Source organism: Sinohyriopsis cumingii, chromosome 15 (assembly GCF_028554795.1).
Source record: "Sinohyriopsis cumingii isolate HCF-2022 chromosome 15, ASM2855479v2, whole genome shotgun sequence".
Classification (NCBI taxonomy): domain Eukaryota; kingdom Metazoa; phylum Mollusca; class Bivalvia; order Unionida; family Unionidae; genus Sinohyriopsis; species Sinohyriopsis cumingii.
This window is the reverse complement of record NC_142975.1, coordinates 149,255,211-149,276,004: the sequence shown is the minus strand read 5'-3', so window position 1 is coordinate 149,276,004 and position 20,794 is coordinate 149,255,211. Positions and strand designations below refer to the sequence as shown.

Below are 20,794 nucleotides of genomic sequence, written 5' to 3'. Positions count from 1 at the left end.
TTCTCACATACCCACACTGGCCGAATCCGAGACTCGAACCCATGCAGACAGATGTGAGATGGCAGTGATCCGCAACGGAGAGCGCTTTAGACCACTCGGCCACTTGGGGCCCCTATTTGATTTGTTCATTACAGGTATATTTCAAACTTGATAACAGTATATATAACACTTAGCTTTCAAAATCCACATAGACAGATATATGTATTATACCATATATCATCGCTTATAAGTCAAGTTAAACTGCAAATATCGAAGATTCTGATCTGCTGTAGCATAACATGCCTGCAGATCAGGGTCGATGTGGTTCTACTTACTATTCCTAACAAACTGCAAAGAGCCAGATCTGCCAGCATATTATGTGAGGGCATATCTGGGTCAGTGAAATTAGCATTTTGGACTCATCTTATAAGCAAGTATATGCAGTAATTTTCATAAATATTCCAAAACATAACAGTTACAAACATTGTTATTGTGAGCAAATCTAGGGATATGAGACAAGGCAATCCTTACCATCACTGATCTAGATGATTCTTCTGAAATCTAAAATCTAAATAATTAGAATATATGACTAATAAGTTTACCTATGATCTAGAAAACCATATTTATTGCAGATAACGGTGTGTTATATATTGGAAACATAAATAGAGAAATACAAAATGCTGAAAACGCGAGTTGAAAATGGGGGAAAAAACAAATATACCCTGTACATTTTTCCATTATTATTCTATCATGATAAGACAACCTGGTAGTATGCCTGATCAGTTTTATAGGCGTGAGATAAGACAATTCTTCATTCTATACTCCGATGCAGGATTTTAAATCAAAGGTTGAATAATCTACAATGAATTAAAATAGGTACAAAATATAAGAAACTTAAATGCAAAAAAAAAAATATTTAAGGCATACAACATTTTGTCTCATTGTAAAGAAGGTATGCCACATAAAGAATGATATGACAACATCCAAGAAACTTTGGAAATAGAAATGGCAAAATATTTGTACAATCAATCATTGTAACGGCTAAAATCCTACCTAGACTAAACCTTGCCACTGTTGGATTTGAATGTATATCATCCAATAGTAGATTAGAACTGAATGAATACCAACACAGTGCAGTTTCATCTGACTTTCTGGACAATCTTTTCCTTGTCCAGATTCTCATGGGGGGACTTTCAAGGAATCGAAATTTAATTCGGGGATACTTTCTAAACAGCACTAGTAGCTAATACTTTTATTGTTCTTTGATCAAAATCTGAAATGGTTCTGTGCAAATAAAGAATTAGATGCCCTTCTGGGGTTTTTTTTGGCCACATCACATGTTCCAAGCCAAAAATAATACATTCCATTAAATTACTGTATATGTTGGCAAGATCCTCAAGACTCGGAGAGGAAATCAATGCTTTGTTGTGAAGTTCTCCAGCTCTGGTCAACATACGTAATTTCATTGGAATTGATGCCTATAATGTGTAACTGAGATTTCAGGTATCTTCCTTTACTATCTGAGACTACAACAAACTGGCATCATTTTTAACTGTACATCGCCCTATGTAACAGTATATTTTTACTATTCTTTTGATTTCATAAACAATAGTCATGTGTTCAAAATACAAGTTCTTTGCAAAAACAGATCCAGCTGTAACACATGACCGCAAGACAGCATATGTTTGAAGAGTGACAGAGATGCAATCAGAAATTATTCGAACAACGCATACAGTAACTTTAATATTTATGATGCACCTATTGAACTTCTAAAATAATTAAAACAATTTTGCGTGATGCAAACTAAAGACAGTATATTTCAATTAAAAAGGGGAAAACTAATAACACCCTCCCTTACTCACAGTTACATGTCAGTAGAGAATAAAATTTGTCAATTGACAAAATTGCCACATTTATAAATGTGAAGTCTGATATAGCATTGACTCTTTTTCAAAGAGCATTTGGTATAGAACAATTTTTCATTTTTAGTGCTACTCCACATCTTTCCATCTATGCCCAGACAAAACCAATCAAACTAGTCATCACACAAATCACATTGGATCCACAACTCAGCCTCATAATGACGTTTACATACAGAGCAAACTGAATCATCAGTGTTACTGGTGTCATATTTTTCCATTTTCTTTTTTCCTTTCCCCTTTCCATTCCATTTTCCTTTCCCCACTCTACTTCTTTTTCCTAGTACATGGCTTCCTTTTGGTACAGCTGGAAGTGTTTTGATTACTACTAGCTTTCAAAGAACTTGCAACATGATTATTCTGTACTACAAATATGGCACTGGCATTTCATTCAAAGTAGGTATTACTGTACATAGTTTATTAACTAGACCACTCTTCTGTACATTTCCTGCTTCTATGCCATATGCTTTACATTGCAAAATCAAATCCGATTTCAAGAAGCTAGTAAAATACTACAACCTTCAGATCATAAATCTGTGATTTCAGTTTTACGTGAGAATACAGTTTATTTTCTGACGGATCTTCCAAGATATATTTCATGTCTAAATCTAATGCATCACTCTTGTGTTTGTGCTTTGATATCATGACCACTATCTGTATCAAACTGTCTGATTTCAATTTTCCAAGACTGAAAATGGTATCTTGTCTGAACTGACTGTCATCTATTCTACTGTAACAACCGATCAAATCTTTCTATAGATTTCTGATACAAGACGCAATCATGGTATCGTCCACTTCTATGACATTCATACTGGGATCAAGCTTTATATACAGCAACTTCCAATATTCAGAGTGTCTCATCCTTAAGTATTACAGTCTTACAATACAGTAAACCTTCTGCACCATGCCAATTCAATGCATCTAAATGCTGATACTGCCTCTTTTTATCATCAGCTTGCAAGAAAAATTCAAATACAGAGTCTTTGATGTTTGTAAGACCATGGTTGATATTCTGTCTTCAAGGTCTGTTAATACTAGCTATTGTTTTCCAAATCAACAGCTGAAAGTGTAAGGGGGTCTAAACATGTTTACTTGCAAGAAACATTGACTGACCATGTTAATTATTTTTTTTCTGTACAAGCTTTTTTTTCTTTTCTTCAGATTATGGTATCTACTCTTTGCAATACCTGCAATATACCCTAATTTTCCTTATCCTGGCTTTGATACAAGTATGGAAGGTGTACGTGCAACTTGTGTGGTCCTGAAAATGTCATTAGCATTTTTGTCCAAAACAATTTTACCAATTCTGTAAAAAAAAATCTTTCCAAATGCAAAAGAAAACTATCATCATTTGGCAAGAATTCAAGAAATTTTCAAGATTTGGATGGATTCCTGAGACACTTAGAACTGGTAAATAATAATATTCAGTCCATGTCTTTGAGTCTGGTTTTCGGACGTCTATATTACCAAATACTTTATTAAAGATACTTTGAATGTTTTGGTACAATATCTCCAAAACATTTATGCAACTCTTGCATTGGTTTTTAAAGGTTTCTGTTAGAGTAATATTAATCGCATTTGCTCTGGTTTCATTGCATTAATAGGGATAAGTTGTTTCATTTTTGTATGGTCAACATGATGGTCTAAAATGTCATGGTCAACTGTGGTTAACCTACACTCTTGCTCACTGCATGACACATGCGTGTCTTCCCCAACGGACATCTTGTCATCGACTTCTAAAATTTCTCCATCAGAAAACTCATTTATCAGAATCAGAACCTGTTTCATAATCAAAGTCAACACCGAGGTTCCCTAATAAAGAAACAGAATGTCTACAGCATTCTAAACTTGAATCAAACTACAAGACCTTTATTGCAGAATTCATACATGCAAGAACTATGTGGAATCAGAATTGGAATTGAAACTGATAACCCCTCGTCCCTTTTTATTTCTGATCCTTCCCATTGCCACACCTAACTAACCTGGTGCAAAAATATTTGATGCATCAACTTCAACTCTATGTAAAGTTAATCCTTGTGCTTTGTAAATAGTAATGCTGAAAGACAGTATGAGTGGAATTTGATGCCTTGTGGCATTTTTAAAAAAAAAAAATTCTTTCTTCACGCACACCCAGAGACCACTTATATAGCTATTCAGATAGCGCTAAGAAAAAATTCAGTGTAATTAACATGTCAAGATATGCTGTTAAATAATTTCCCGGCAAATGTCACATAGACTTGAGCACATGTAACGATCGTAATAGCGAAACGACTTGACGGAAAGTATCATAAATATTCCTACTGCATATTTGCCGGGTTAAGCCGAGATGTAGCGATTGAAATCGATGTTTGAAAAGACACATTCAGTGAAAGGTCAACAAGGCCTTCCTCTTCCTTTTCGTTGTTTATTTTCTTCTTCTCGTCTCTATTTAATATGCACGTCTTTGTTCCGCTAGCTGCCTGTTCGTTTCTTCTTGCTCTCTTATAAATGAGGCATATACCTTTGTTCTCTTCGAAATCCGAATTATTTTGTTTTAAATCTTTTTTGTTACCGTATGTCTGCAGGTCATCTTTTCTCTTTGGCTTTAGGTACAGGTGTGGGTGTAACTGCACGTCTTATGTAATGTTGCTGTTTTACCAGTGTGAGTGCAGATGAGGAGTGGGGGGTAACTGCACATCTTTCTTGCTGTTTCTCTAATTTTGTATGTTTGTTGACGGCAGTATATTCTTGTTGGGGAAGTTTGTAAGAAAGTCCGGGTTCGGTTTAAGGTTCAGGTGAGCGAACTCGTGTTAAATATTTACCCCTCATCTACTCGTCTCATAATATATGTTAACATTACGTTGCCTTGGTGAATGACTCCGGCGTAAAATGTATCGTCAGTGGCATTATTTTCCCTATATGCCCACTTGGTCCATACGTGACTTACATTTGATTTGTAATTTTAACGCTGCATACGGGATTTTCAAAGATAAACTGGTACCTCATTCGTTATATTTTACCTTCGATATTTTTAGTATTGGGTCGCACACGGGTGGAGGTAATAGTGTAAGATCATCAAGTGCCCCATGGTGTATTTCGCAAGGCCATCTGTATCTTCTCTCATCGCATCAGCGGTTCTCGATTGACTGTGATGAATACTTGAATTTCCGCAATGGCATCTGGCAAGTATTCAATGGATTGGGCTGTTCTGACAATTGTATCGGTTATTTTGCTGTTCCCACCAGCACGTCAGTGGTTTAATCGGCTTTCTTTACCTGTTCCGCGATTCCGCGCGTGGGTTTGAATACAGATGCAAACGTTTCTTCGACCGCCCTCTATGGGATCCTCCAGTGTAGTCTGTCCGTCGCGACTGCAACTTATCTTTGACACGTTTGCGGCCGACTAGTTGTACTAGCCGCTCTGTATAGCATATCGTGTGCTGCAACATGGTGTTGAACCCAAAACATCAACATGTTACCGACATGACCACCCACCCCCACCCCCGTTACAAAGCATCAAGTTATATCCGTGAGTGTCAACATACTTATGTAGCTCTCATCCACGCATTGAACTCAATCGTGAGGCCAGGTGTAGGAGAAAGAATCGCCAGAGGTATCATCAAGGGAGGTATAAAGGCACAATTTGCACTAACTGGTTGCTAAAGCACCACTCATTAGAAGTAAAGCATATTGAAATAATAAACATGGATTGAGTGTATCACAGTATCAGCAGTTATTGAAGGGTGACGATGCTGTTAAAAAGTTAGCGAGTAAATCAAGAGTTGCCCGTGGAGTCGCTCGAGGGTGTCTTGCCAAACAAGCATTGTGGCAAATTTACCTACCCGCGCCATGGACGATTTTCGTGCATGGTTTGATGTTAAAACGCCCAACGAAGTTCATTATGCTGATCCCTTGTTTCTCATGTATGATCGTGTACGCGGACTCGCATATAAGAACGCGTTCGTCGTTGAAGGGACTATTGACAAATAAAGATTACGTGTCACAGACGAGCTTTAACGTATTTACCCACGCTCATTACCAACATAGCCACCAGTATTGAAGTTGCACCTGGGTAAAAATTTTCTCGGAGCCTTTGCTTCGTTAACGGTTCTTAACAAAACGTATGCTGCTGGTTCATGCTGGGTATGTTAACATACATCGCGACGAGGCCATTGTGGATAAAAGTATATACATTCTAAGTGAATACTGACAGCAGTCATAGAAGCGCAAATAATGAAACCACACACACGATCGGGTTAAAACTCGCTGAGACGTTTCAACCTCGTAACCGTTCCCTACATAATATATTCACGACCAATAGCGTAAAACCCACTCCAAAATAATTTACTTCGGTATCTGTATTCACTGTGGTAATTGGAAGGCGGGCAACGTCGTGCTAATCACCGGGTTTGGTACAACGATTCATTTACGATCTCGGACCGTATTTAATTACCGGGTCAACTAACACGTTATCATCTAGCACCGTCAGCGATATGACTACATCCACTAAGTAGAACATCTTACGATTCTTTCCCGTGAACATGGAACTACCGCAATGGTTTATTTTGGGATATCGCTTGCTCGTATGCGTAGGTAATGATTCAATCGGGGAATATCCACTGTTTGGTGTCCAACTGCAACAAACTCACCTTGGTGCTGCGATAACTTGTCATGATCATGGTCCCACAATATGCCCTAGAAATGTAACACAAGACCGGCAGAAATCACTTTTACTTAAATTAACTGCCAAATTTGCACCTCTATCTGTTTGGGTTCGAGTCTTGGACCCACCAGTGTGGGTAAGTGAGAAAACTTGCCAGTAGCTTCTCGTGGGTCGGTGGTTCTTTCCGGGGTTTTCTGGGGTTCTTCCTCCGCCATTTATACTGGCTGCCATGTTAAACCTATCTTGTGCTGAAAAATGGCGTTAGACCCTGTAACAATAATAACAATCATAAGGACCCCGTATTCAACAAATTCACAAACAGGTACTTATGTAGCTTCAGTTAAGCTAATGGCCCTATGAAAAAAGATCTCAGAACTTTGTTTCTGGTCGACAATGTGTGAATAAAGAGAATGAGTAGTTAAAAAGGATCACCGTGATCAATTGCTTTTGATTGATCCATATCAGGAGCAAAAGTGACCTCAGCAAAAATCTGACGAACAAATTTGTCATCTTAAGATGTAATTTCATATTCAACATCTTTCTCAAGAGCTTTCTTCGCCATGGCTTTAACAACTGCATAAACTGGGTATAAATCCGTGATTTCATTTTCAAAAGGGTCGACCTTCTGATCCAAATAAACCTTGTCAGTCACAAGTGGATTAAAAGACTACCCTATCTACAGCTAGGTCATTGCCTAGTAACAAATGAATACCTTTCATGAGTAAAGATATACTATTCCGACTGTCAATGGTCCTGAGACCAAGTCTGGTGAAAAACTTACAAAATGAAAGGAGGCCGCACTCTACTCCCTGAATAAAAACACTCTCATTTGAAGAAGATTCTCAGACAAAGACAAAGTACCTGATAATAAAAAACTCTGAGAAATTCGTGTATTCCTTAAAATTTTTATAAGGATAGGATTTGCAGAATCATTAACAAGTGATATAGAATCTTTCGATATTAGTGGTTCATAATTCTCCATAATACAATTAGACGGGGGTTATTTGACCTATCAAATGTATTGCATTCAATAAATGACTGTGATCGTGACCTGTTAGAAATAAGAGCACTTGGAATAGCTATCTCTTGATTCTGTTGCTTATTTTTCAATCTGTAGCAATCGGAAATAACGTGCCCTTTCTACTTGCAAAAAGTGCACGTAGGACGAGATATGGATTTCTGATAAATCTTATCAGAAATTTTATTCCTAAAGGTTGTGGTAGAATGATATTTGGAAGTGCTCGTATGTGACTGATATGACTTTTTCTAACAAACTGCTGAATGAAAGAGTTACTGACAAAAAATGCTTCTGAATCACGAAATAATCGGCAGCTGTACGAGCAGCATTTTCAAGTTTGGATCTTTTGCTCATCAAGGTGTGTCTTAACGTCTCTATGGACGCAATTCTTTAACTCTTCAATTAATATGAGCTGTCTGTGGTTTTTGTAGTGCTGAACAACTTTCTTGGCTGAGCACCACCTATCGAATAATTGTTCTTTTTCCCTTACAAATTCGACATAGGTCTGCCCAGTTTGTTTTTTTTCGGTTCCTAAACATTTGTCGATATGCTTCAAGTGCTAACTCATAACCCTTTAAGATACGTTTCTTATACAAATCATAGTCAGAACTTTGTTGTGCTTATAGTGAAGTATAAACTCTTCTCGAGCTTTTCCAGCAAGTACACATGGTAATAACAGAGTCCAATGCTCTATTGGCCACTTCAAATTTTCAGCAACTTTTTCAACCTGAAGTATTTCTTTTTTTTAAAAAAGGGGATACCAACCTAATATATTTGGTTACAACAAAAACTGAACTTGTGTGTAAAGGGAGTGGTGTCTCCATTTGCCAGCTCTAATTCTTTTAATCTAAAATTCTCTTTCTTCCTTTTCTCTTTCTTACCTCTTCTATTTATCTCTCAGACTTTTTACTAGTCCTTTAATTAGTACATTTTCTCTTTCTCCTTCTCGATCTCTTTCCTCATTCTGCAATTGCAGTTGTCTTCATTTTGAAGCAGTATTTGTCTATCTTTCCTCTTTCAGCAACTGCAATATCTTTTTTCTTTTTGAAGCTGCATTTGTCTCTTTCCTCTTCTCCAATTACATTTGGTACTCTATCTCTTTCCTCTTTCGACAGTTGCATAGTTGTCTCCTTTCTCTTTCTGAACGTGAAGCTTTCTTCACTCTAGTTTCATCTCGTGTTTTCAGTCAATTCTATTACTTTCATCTCAGAACCAGGTAGAAACTTACTAATCAAACCCAAAGTACTTTTATCCAAAAAAAAATTTCCAGCAAATAATGCACACAAATATTTTTTCAGGTCTCATTAAAAAATCCTTCGCCTCTGAGAGATCATATTTTCTAGCATGCTGGAGTAATTCATCAGTTTCCAAGGACTAACCTTTCCTTGGTAGGTTTAAAAATAAAGTTATCCACTTTAGATGATATTGTGAAAGTTTGCTGGTTTCACTATTGATTTCTCAAATGTGTAGAAAGGTACCCGGGACTTTAAAAAAATTCCGAAACTATGTGAATTCAAATTTCGAAAAGAAAGTTTTCTTGAATATTTTAGAGAAATTTTTATTCCTTGGACGAGCCCCAGATTTCCTGTTATGACTCTAGGGTCTTAAATTAAGTATTTAAAAAAAAGAATGAAAACATACACGTTTTGTAACATTCAACAAATAATTTATTTCCCTATAATAAAAAGTGAAAATTTAAGAATTTACAGTATTGTTAATTCAATACCAAATAGTCCTAAAAGTTCTATCACAAGTCCAAATGCATAAAGTTTCAGCAAATAAGTTCTAACATTTAAGCCAAAAAAATGTTCTTGTATGAATTTACAATAATTCCAAATGTATCTGTCCAATATTCTTAGTGATGAGCGTTATGTATTTATATTAAATAATAATTTGGATAAATAATTCCATCCAAATAAGAAATGAACTCAACAATAAGACTGATTCTGCTTCAATATGTCAAGGCAAAATGAGCATTTTTTTATATATAAAATAGCCCTCTACATGACCTAGGTAGCAATTAGTATTTTCTGAAATTACTGTGACACTTAATGAAAACTTCCATTCTAGAAGTTTCCAGAGTCAGGATCAAGGCTGTATCTTTCACTTAAATTCATATAAAAATAGTTACGTTAATAATGTTCTGAATATTTAATCCACAATCGTTGAGAAAAGTTTAGCTATGTATTCTGTCGTTTTACAGAATAAACTGGGGCACAGTGAACCTGATTTTGGACAAGATCAGTACAAAATACATAACATACAGTCATTAAGCTGAGCCAACAAATAATACAGATTCAATAACATAACAGCTTTTACGGAAAGTCAATTCGTTCAGAGATCGTAAATGCCTCGATGGACCATACTGAGTTTTCTAACTACACCGGTTCATACAGATACTAAACAAAATTGTTTCCTAGTGAATCTAATATAGGTGGTTCTGTAACTGATTAATGCGTAACGGTGATAGTCCTAGGCCAAAACGACTCAGCTGGTTTTAATCCCAAAACGCGCGTGATTGCATTATTTAGAGCATGCATGACTGAAGGAAGCTGTGTTACCCACTCACGAGATCGAGCAATCTGGGTGACACCTCATCGGGTATTCACGCGCGTACTGATGCCTTACTAATCGTTCTCGAACGAGCACCATATTGATTGTTAACAAAGCATCAGTGCCTCGTAGAAATTGTTTGTCCAGATCGACCTGTAACAGCATATTAACGGTTGACGTGCATTATTACGTTTAAGCGCATATGCGACACTTATTAATCTATAGACGTCAAAGGCTCCACTGGGGCCCTGAGTAGCCGAGTGGTCTAAAGCGCTCTCCGTTACAGATCATTGCCATCTCACCTCTGTCTGCGTGGGTTCGAGTCTCGGATACAGCCAATGTGGGTATGTGAGGAAGTTTGCCAGTAGTTTCTTGTGGGTTGTGTTTTTTTCCGGAGTTTTCCCGGGTTCTTCCTCCACTATTAATACTGGCCGCCATGTATAGCCTATCTTGTGCTGAAAAATGGCGTTAAAGCATGCAACAACAAAATCAACGACTCCACCTCTTTGGATCTGATTGCGATATTTATAATGCTTAACGCGTTACCCGATTATGCGGAAGAAACAAAATATTGGCCTGATGAACTTGTTCAGGTGCTCTCACATCAAAACCATCCACGGGAAATCTTTCTTTATGCGGTTAAGTAAATTTGTCACTTGTTTGGACAACCACGCTCGGGTAATTTCATGGGTTCAAAGGTAACTTTTGCCACGCTTGCTAACATTACAATGGCTCTTCACCCTTTCATTAATTAACTTCTTGGACTGAAGTATATTGTGGAGAAAGTCCTCTCTGAAACTAAGAATTTTATTTGTGCTTGTTTTTAATATCCAGGTAGTTTACCTTAAGTGAATCGACCTTGTTCGCCTCCAAGTGAAATCTTAAGCTTCATACATCCTTTGATGATTCATCTGGCACTTTTTTGAGAAAGTGTAGAACTGGTCGTGTTTAAAGCATGGATGTGATCAAGTGCCATCCGGCACTTCTTTCAGAAAGTGTAGGACTGGTCGTGTTTAAATCGTGGATGTGATCAAGTCCATCTGGCACTTCTTTCAGAAAGTGGAGGACTGGTCGTGTTTAAATCATGGAAGTGATCAAGATCAACACGTTGACGTGCACGGATATCACCTGATGCTTGGTACGGGAAGTCGGTAACATGCAACATCGACACGGTTAACAGGTACTTCTCCGGTCTTCAGTTGTTTGTTATAATCAGGTTGTATATCCAATTGTGTACCAAGTGCACAGTAATTGTATCCAGGGGTGTGCTTTCACCAGCATATTTACACCAAGTTGTCCCCGACAGCTTCGTCAACGCAGCAGAGACATGACTTCCAGCGACTTATTTTAATAAATTTGAATGTTTGTACTCCATATCGGACATAAGTTTCAGCGATCACAGCTTGACCATTACGTGTTTGAGCCTGCTCTGGATTTATCTTACCTGTTTTCGTGCGGCATTAAACACAATATTAATACGTGTCTGCGTTATACAGGTGACATTCAACAAGACATCATAAAAATTGAAAAACTCTGTTTTTATTGTCATTTACTTTTCTGCGTAGACAAAGCCTATACCACTCAAGCACAGTGAAATATCTCCAACCTCAGTTCGCGAGTCATTCACGCGAGCATATAGTATCCAGTGTCTGTAATGAGCATTCCCTTTAGAAATTTATGGGACGATAGCACTGACACTGCATACACAAAGACAGAATTATCTACACCTACGATGGCAGCGATTGGACCGTGTCGACATTATTGTTTACGCGACCAGAGGCTATGGTATCCAAAACTTAATAGTTTTATTCCCACAGAAAATAATTACTTAGTTTTACACCCGATGATTTTTGCCATGCAAAATCTTTCACGCTGGCGTTAAAACTATTGTAACTGCCCCAAAGCGCATCCACTCGTGACAATCGAGGTAAAAGTAGTCAAATCATGGAGTATAGAAGGCACTGGCCTGTCTCAGCTACCAAAATCGAAACCTCCCGTTGTGATACTACTTTTTCACAGCATTGGAAGAAATTGTGCAAACATATTGTCATATGGTGTATACTGATCTGTCGGTTGAGTGACGTAAATACGAGATATTTATATAAACATGAATATCGGTATGTGAGTGCGACTAGCAGCGTGAGAACGTGGCATTTGTACACAGTCATATTTCGCGCGTGGTCGCTATGACAGGTTGAAATAAATGCTGAGTAACAGGCTTCGAAACAAGCTACTCTTGTTTCTGTTATGCCACTAACAGTTTGTAGTCATAAAAAGAAAAGATTTTAATTTTTAAATTTAATTAAATTACCCAAGAGATGCAGGATTAAACATCGTTTGTCTGGGAATATCAAAGTCATTTCGTTTTGGAGTGCAGTAGCATAAATTCTCCTTTGGTATATGATTACTGTTGGTAATGTAGTCAGATTGCACTAAAATTTCTCGCTGTGGATCAATTTTTGGAACCCATGTAATTCTAACTAGCAGAAATAACAAAGACGCACATTGTGAGGAAATTAAAAATTCAGAATGGTAAGTGCATTTATTTCCATTGTTATTTTACACCATGTCGCTTGCATGCTCTTTATTCGAGGGACCCCAGCTGCATGACCCGTATGACTTGCAATCCAAACATTTTCACAAATAAAGTAAAACAGAGAAAATTACAAAAGCAACATGAGTGTGAGATCCCATTTCGCCAGCAAAAAAATAAAATAAAGCTTCTTCGTCACATTGGCGTATTGTTTGGTTCTTGGTTTTCTACCAAAGCTTGCCTGCTTCATTTGCATTGTTTTGTTTGTGTTTTTTTTTTTTTTTTTAAGTTTAGTGCTTGAACTGGCTTGTGAAATTGAACTTCTATGAGAGAGAGATTCGGGATAGCCTATGGCTTTACTATGCCACTGTTACATTGTTGTTGCTATTTTTATATCTGATATGATAACAATTTGCCTCATAGGTGGCAATCCGGGTGGTGAAGATAGAATGGACATCATTAGGGGAAGGCTTAGAGAGGTCCGAAATCGACTGTAAGAAAGATGAACCATCAGAAGCCTGACGGAACGAACTTTATTGAAATCATCGATATAAGAAATTAGATTCTATATATAAAAATACATTTACATAAATTTTACATTTTAGACATAAAAATGGATATAAAATTACAATATTCCTTCAAGCTTACCAACTTCACACATTTCTGGAATTTCTCTCTTTTTAGAACATAATGTACAAAGTTAAATATTGGAAAAATTGACGATAGCCAGAATGATTAAAAATTCAATATTTCAGACTAATACAAAAAAAAATCGTTTCTATTTTCCCATACAAATGCAGTAAGATATAATTACTACTAGATTCTGACAATGTAAAGTTAATGAAGAAAAAATGAGTTGATAATAATTATAAAAAACGAGCACTTTTTAGAAACTTATTCAATGCTGTCAGGCATACTAAAGATTAAAAAATGATAATGCTTCTATAAAAAGCTTTACGTTTGTGGTTAATTCAAAAGAAATAGGAGTATCACAGTAAATTACATCCCTTGCAAACCGTTTGTGATAACGGTTCAAATTAATTCCAAACAAATTTGCAAGATTGCAGTTATTCTTGCACATATGTAATATTTTATATGTTTATTTGATGTCAGTGTAAAGTGTGACAAAGATAAATATTTTTGACACAAAGATAATTTTAACATTCGTCATGTTGTGGTCCCCCGCTATGCCTCAGATGATGAATGTATTCAACATCTTCTGGGTAGGGAATTTCCAAACGGTCTAGAACTTTAGATGAACCCAAATACAATTTTTTTTAAAATGTCTACGTCGCCGTTCTGCATCTGCAATGCGTCAATTCTTTTCTTAGTGATAAGATTGATTTTCAAATTACTTAATGTTGGAAGACATTTGATGATAGAAATTTTCTTTGCCGCGTGCTCTTACTTTTTTGCTATTATTGTCTTCCATATAAATTATTTGTATTTCTCAACGATAATAATGATTTTAAAATAAGTATTAGAGAAATCTGCATGAATAATCATTCAGTTTTTGATAAGTATGGTGTTTTCAAAACATAATCCACAAAAGGAAGCTGAGCTATCCCCACACTCAGACAGTCACTGTCGTTGGATGGTAGCAAAAAGGCTGGCTTTTGGACAATAATTCTTTTGTTTTAAGCTTTACCAAATAATCAAAGACATACCTTTACTAATACGTTTCATGTTAGAGTAGGGCAAGGTACTAATTTTGTTCAGCATAAATTAAATTTTCAACGACATCTTTACAACAGAAAACAACAACAACAAAACACCACAAAAGCTTTCGTTAACGGCATAAACCTGTAACATTCCGTATTTTGAAGAATGGTTTGTTTGCATCATCCATATTTAGGTCCAGGACCTTGCGTTTGATTTGAGTAGATAATCGTCTGGTATGATGTCTGTTCAGTTGTAGCGTATTTTATCAACTACTCGCATGTCTTGTTAACGAGTAACTGTTTTGTTTAAATGGAATTTTTTGGGGCAGTTCTACATTCTTTACCGAACCATGGTATGTCTAAGTCTTTTGCTGGATGCATAGACGTAAGAGATCAATCTGCATTCGTAACGAAAGTTCAGCTGATTTATAAGACACTATTTTTTTATAGAATCCTTTTTATTTATACTTGCCTGTACCGTACTCAAGCAATGATATATTCTTCATTAGCAGGCTCTATCGATATTTTAAATGCAGATTTTGGTTTTGTTTAAGAATTTCATTTTACTCTTTTTTATTTGGGGAGGGGACACCATACAGATGCTCTACCCCCTAATTTTCCACAAAAAAATTGTTTTATGTGTTCATGTGTCCCCCTAAGGTGTGTGTGTTTGAAAATTTTATCAAAGGATTTTTGATCAAAGACTTAGTTAAAACTAAAGTTTTTGACATGGTATTTGTTGTCCCTAGTGTATTCAAAGGGGTTGTTCATCCGATTTGGATTCAGTCTCCAAGATCGGAATCCCTTCCCTTATTTATTAAGTGATCTTTGCCAGAGAGTAAAATTATTGTTAGATTTTTGAACATTATCAGTTCAAAATGTCAAAAAATTAAATTTCTATAATTTGGATAGCTGGTTTTTTAATCTTTGATTTTATACAAAGAAACGGTGCGTTATTCATACAATTTAAAAACAAATCCTAGTGTTTTACGTGTGTGTTCATAGTGTTACATTTTTCATTTTCTTTTAATTGTTTCAAGAGTGAGAAGAATTTGCCCTGTTTAATGAGCCACATTTCTTTTATTTCTTTATGCTTCTCTTAAATTTAGGGTGCATCCTTCTCTTTTATCCTGAAAATTATATTTTGTTCGATTTACTGTCTAAAGCAAAAGTGTCCGAAAGGGCCTACAAGTAAAAAAGATTTTAAAAAATATGTTAGTTATCCCCGGGGGTTAGATGGGATAACCCTGTATTTTACGTTATTCCTATAACCTAAGCCCCATGTACGTTTTTTATGTCCATTTCCTGCATATTGATTTTCTGAGGCTCTATCGCAGGCCTGTTCACTTGGCGTAGCGCCATGTTGAGATAGCCCTGTGATGTCTGTGTCTCATATGCAGGTTCCCTGTAACACTCTATAGTTTCAGAAGGGGAGGGTAGAGAGAAAAAAAAAAGGAAAAGAAGGGGTAAGAGGACATTTATTTATTAGTCTTTATGGTATTTGTTATCCATTTTTCTATGTGTTGGTTAGCCTTACACAAATGTATTATGTTAGAGTACATGGGGTGAGAGATGAAGTTAGGTCTCCAGCCCGCTCACTGGCCGGTACAAACTTCTAGTTGGGCTGTAAACCGAAGTCTTCCCTCATCTCCCCTGCTACTGGTTTTGATTTCTTAGAGAAAGTATGTTAGTAGTTTTAACCTCTCATTGGGATCGCGATGTAAGACATGAGATCTAGCCCGTTCACAGCCTGGTACATACCCCGAATGGGCTGTAAACTAGATCCCTCTTTGCACATCTTCCCAGTTATTGTGCTTATTTTTTTAGTTTAATTACTTGTCCACAACCTAACATAGTTTTTGTAATATAATTCATTTTACTCGAGCACTAAAGCGGACTTCCAGTTAATTGAACATTGCAATGGATTATGTGATCCGGTAATAATAGGTAAAGCCTATGGCTAAATTTTTTATCAAATGAAAACCCGACTATAAGATGTATTGTGGAACAACGTTCTTGATATGGTAATATTTAACGTAAGTCTTTGTGATTATCATGATTGAGATTATTTCGTTGTTTGGGTACAAATTATATATTCGTTGGTCTGCTAACACATTTAATACCAATGCTTGTAATGTTAAGTAATTAGTTTCGCCTATGTTCTTAAAACCCATCATCAAGGCGTGAAGGTCTCAGCAAATCGGGATTATGCGTTTTAACAATGCCAATCATGTAAATCTCTTTTATTGGTAACAATCCTGAGTATCGCCCGAGGGAAGCCCATGTTGTTGGGTGACCCTGATCTTAACGTGCAAAACTGGGTCAGTAAAGTTCAGGCGAATGCCTGTGTTATTAATGTATGTATTGTGATTGCAGTTGATGACGTAATCGTTACAAAATTTGCTAAACTTAAACTTTAAAGATACAGACAGTAGAGATATACACCCAGATGATGTCTTCTTAGAACCTAAAAACATATACACTTAAGTGAAGTCGCTAGGTGGTGCACAAAAATAAGTCGAAAGAACCATTTATAAAGTAATAACAAACATTTCCAACGTGATTTTGTCATACTTTATCAATACTTTATAATTGTTTGAAATTCGAACTTTGTCGCCCAATTTTCGGTCATTTAAATCTGCATAAATATGTCGAAAACAAGTCTTTCGGCTAATTTGATTGATTCATCAGTATAATTACCAATATAAAGACTCATTTTTTAATCTGATTTTGCATGGCTTTGTGTGGGTTTTCAGGCCTTGATGGGTTTTGTGTTGTGTGGCTTTGTCAAGCTTTGTCGGGCTTTGTGTGACTTTGTCAGGTCTTGTTGGGCTTTGTGTTGTGTGGCTTTGTCTGGCTTTGTGTGGCTTTGTCAGGTATAGCAGTAATTAGTAGGACCAGTGCACAGACGACAGAAAAGTAGCCTTTTTGAGAGTCATGATTGGGGTTTGAGAAAGCGGTACTAATCTGCATGTTTTATATTTAGCAGTAAGCTGATAAGTGCAAAAATGTATTTATAAATGGGAATTATATGTGCCTTAGGAAATAAACAAGGTCAGGGACATTAAGTAAATCTCCATTTACTATTAAACATCAAGTAGAGTCATTTAGAACCGTACACGAGTTTTTCTGTTCATGAAAGTTTTGCATTCGTATCGTAATCAATTAGTTCAGTGTTCGTCATCATTCATGTACTTATCCTAATGTATATTTAACATTCTCAGCAATATTGACAGCCATAGTAAGCAAGAAACGGGTGATGCATTTTCATTGCATATGACGCAGGAAGGGGCGGAGGGGAATTCGGTTTGGGTGATATTTTGTTGTGGATTTAAGTTACGACACTCATGAAAATCACGAAAACTGAAACCCAGTGAATTTAAGGTGCTTCACAGTATATATGCCAATTATGCAATAACGTATTTCTAAACTTAATCTTGACCAATCACAAAACGTAACTCATTTAATAGTTACCCGTAATTGTTACATGATTTCATTCTCACTAACACATAACTAAACCGTTACCAATTACAGGATTATCTAACAAAGAATATACATCAACAATTACCTATTTAAACAGCATGAGTATAAATTCGAGTAAAGTAGTCACCAACTAAACACAAACAAATCTGTGTCATTCCATTTTGTTATTTTCTGTTTCCAAATCAAAGAAATTATTTTTTATCACCCGCATTGGAAGATACAGTGGGTTACATAACTATCCTCACAACTGCATGGTCATTTATCCTTAAAATAAAGAACAAAAATCGATACCAACGTCCATGGTCTGGGTCACTTTTTAAACTTTTGATATATTTTGATGCGATCTGTGTTATTACAGCTCCATACCGTGGGTCGGTGGTTCTTTCCGGGGTTTTCCCGGGTTCTTCCTCCACCATTAATACTGGCCGCCATGTATAGCCTATTGTGTGCTGAAAAATGGCGTTAAACCTTATGACAACAACAACAACAACAGCAGCTCCATACCTTTTGCGAAACTGAGAGCTTCTGTTGGTTATAATTGTATAACCTGTGCTTTTAGCACTAAGCAGTCAATTTTGTTTCAACGAGACTGGGTCCTATTCGTACTAAATGACAAAATAACCGAAGTCTCGAGATATAGTAACTTTTGATACAGACAGTGACATAAAACAATCGGAATGCTTGGTTTTCTTCAAGTGTGCTTATTATGAATCGGAATGCTCGGTTGACTTCCAGTGTGCTTATTATGAATCGGAATGCTTGGTTGGTTGTCCAGTGTGCTTATTATGAATCGGAATGCTTGGTCGGCTGTCCAGTGTGCTTATTATGAATCGGAATGCTTGATTGGTTGTCCAGTGTGCTTATTATGAATCGGAATGCTCGGTTGGTTGTCCAGTGTGCTTATTATGAATCGGAATGCTTGGTTGCCTGGCCAGTGTGCTTATTATGAATCGGAATGCTTGGTTGGCTGTCCAGTGTGCTTATTATGAATCGGAATGCTTGGTGGACTGTCCAGTGTGCTTATTTTAAATCGGAGTGCTTGGTCGACTTCCAGTGTGCTTATTATGAATCGGAATGCTTGGTGGACTGTCCAGTGTGCTTATTTGGAATCAGAATGCTTGGTGGACTGTCCATTGTGCTTATTTTAAATCGGAATGATTGGAGGACTGTCCAGTGTGCTTATTTTAAATCGAAATGCTTGGTGGACTGTCCATTGTGCTTGTCATCTTAGAATGGTTCATTGCTGGAGGCTGCGTGTCTCACCATATTCCTATCTCGATCTTTAAACTTTGACAATCAGCAAATATTGGGCATGGCTTTATACTGTTTTTTTTTCTCTGCTGATGTACTTTAATATATTTTAACTGTCAATTTGTAAAGTTTCTCTGACAGCTTATCAACTCTTGCCTTACTCTTCAGTTTCTGCCGACCCAGCCAGGAAGCCAGGTTATCTCGCATACTGCGACATTGCATGTAACTACGATTTGCTTTCAATGTTTGTTTGTTTGTTTTGTTTTGATTTGTTTCTTTGTTTATTTGGTGGGGTGTCTTTTTTTACAAATACCTTAATAAAACCTTTCTCTGCATTCTGAAACCGTTTATCAATTGTCATATTTGTTTGTCTCTGAGAAACGCAAATATTTCAACATAAAACACCAGTTACTATACGTTCAGCATGCAAACCGAAAGAGAAATGTGGAAGTTGCGTTGGGGGAGGGGTAGTTTTAACATTGGTGTGGCAGTATCGATTGCAGATTGATGTTGGTCTCAATGGAGCGGTGCAACAGGGTTTGTCGACATAAATAGTCATTTGGTCCGTGAATACATTGCTGGCTTATATTTGCAGCATCAGAAGACGTTTGCAAGATAAGATGTCATGTCAAATTTGCATATATTTGATTTCTTTATCACGAAATAAACCCAGAAGGGCAAAGGCTTCTGCCGGATAATGTGACTGGGTGGGACATCATGCTTCATGTCTGCGGCATGATGCCCCAGTGCTAAACATCACTATAAACTGCCACATTGCAGACATCGTAGCGATATGACTGAAAAATTGTTAAAGCTACGTTAAAAAATCAAAATCACATCACCTCACAAAAGCTTCGATTTCATGGTGTGGTGTTGGAGAGACAGAAAGGGGACAACATCTCGAAGCAATGAGTGTATTGTATTTTCATTAAGATGTCGATCGACAAAAAATAACCATTGACTCACATAAACAGTTAGTCCCAGCAGAAATACAAATACGGCGAGTTGTCATAACGTTCTCTCCCTGAGCCTTCTCGCCAGGTGTCACTCGTGGGTCATTAGAACGCTGCCTTTATTGCCCGCTCACATGTACTGTGTTTTCTGGGTAGTTTTTCCCTGAGCTGATTTTCACCCCGAAAATAGACCTTAGAGTAGACTTGCGTTGTTCCCTTCTCCTTCCAGAGTCATCTTAAAAGACATTTTTCTCAGGTATTAAACACTGCTCTATGGTATTTTTCTGCCGGAAACATGCTCAATGATTACTTTTGAGATGGAGGTTAAAATCTTCTCTAGAGATAGTTATCAGCCCAACCTCCATCCCACCCAATTTATTTCTTCGAAATTACAGTCCTTTTGTGATAAAAAGTGATGTCAAATGGTAATGCATGTATATCTGCGCGTATAAACGTTACGTATGGAATACTGTAGTATTGATGCCATATTAAAAGCTGCACAACACATATGTGTTACGGATGCGGGAGGTCGCAGGTTCGAACTCCGGTTGAGTCATATCAAAGACTTATAAAATGGTACTAACAGCTGTCTCGCTTGGCGCTCAGCATTAAGAGGTTAGTGTTAGGACTGGTCGGCCTGGTGTCAGGATAATGTGACTGGGTGGAACATCATGCTACATGTCTGCGCCATGATGCCCCAGTGCTAGACATCACTATAAACTGCCACATTGCAGACGTAGCGATATGACTGAAAAATTGTTAAAGCTACGCTAACATAACCCAATTACACGCACATACGCATA

General features: G+C 37.0%; 1 protein-coding gene across 2 annotated transcripts in view; it reads left to right on the top strand.

The window, feature by feature from the left end:
- The window catches only part of LOC149783041 (uncharacterized), a 107,675-nt gene that overhangs the window by 65,361 nt on the left and 21,520 nt on the right, over positions 1 to 20,794 (top strand). Inside the window, exon 1 of one of the 2 annotated variants that reach the window (XM_089934635.1) lies at positions 12,307 to 12,642. The exons of the other annotated variant lie outside the window; for it this stretch is intronic. The gene's annotated coding sequence lies outside the window, so the exon portion shown is untranslated. Of the gene's footprint in view, positions 1 to 12,306; positions 12,643 to 20,794 lie in introns of those variants that run through there. 2 annotated transcript variants of the gene reach the window in all.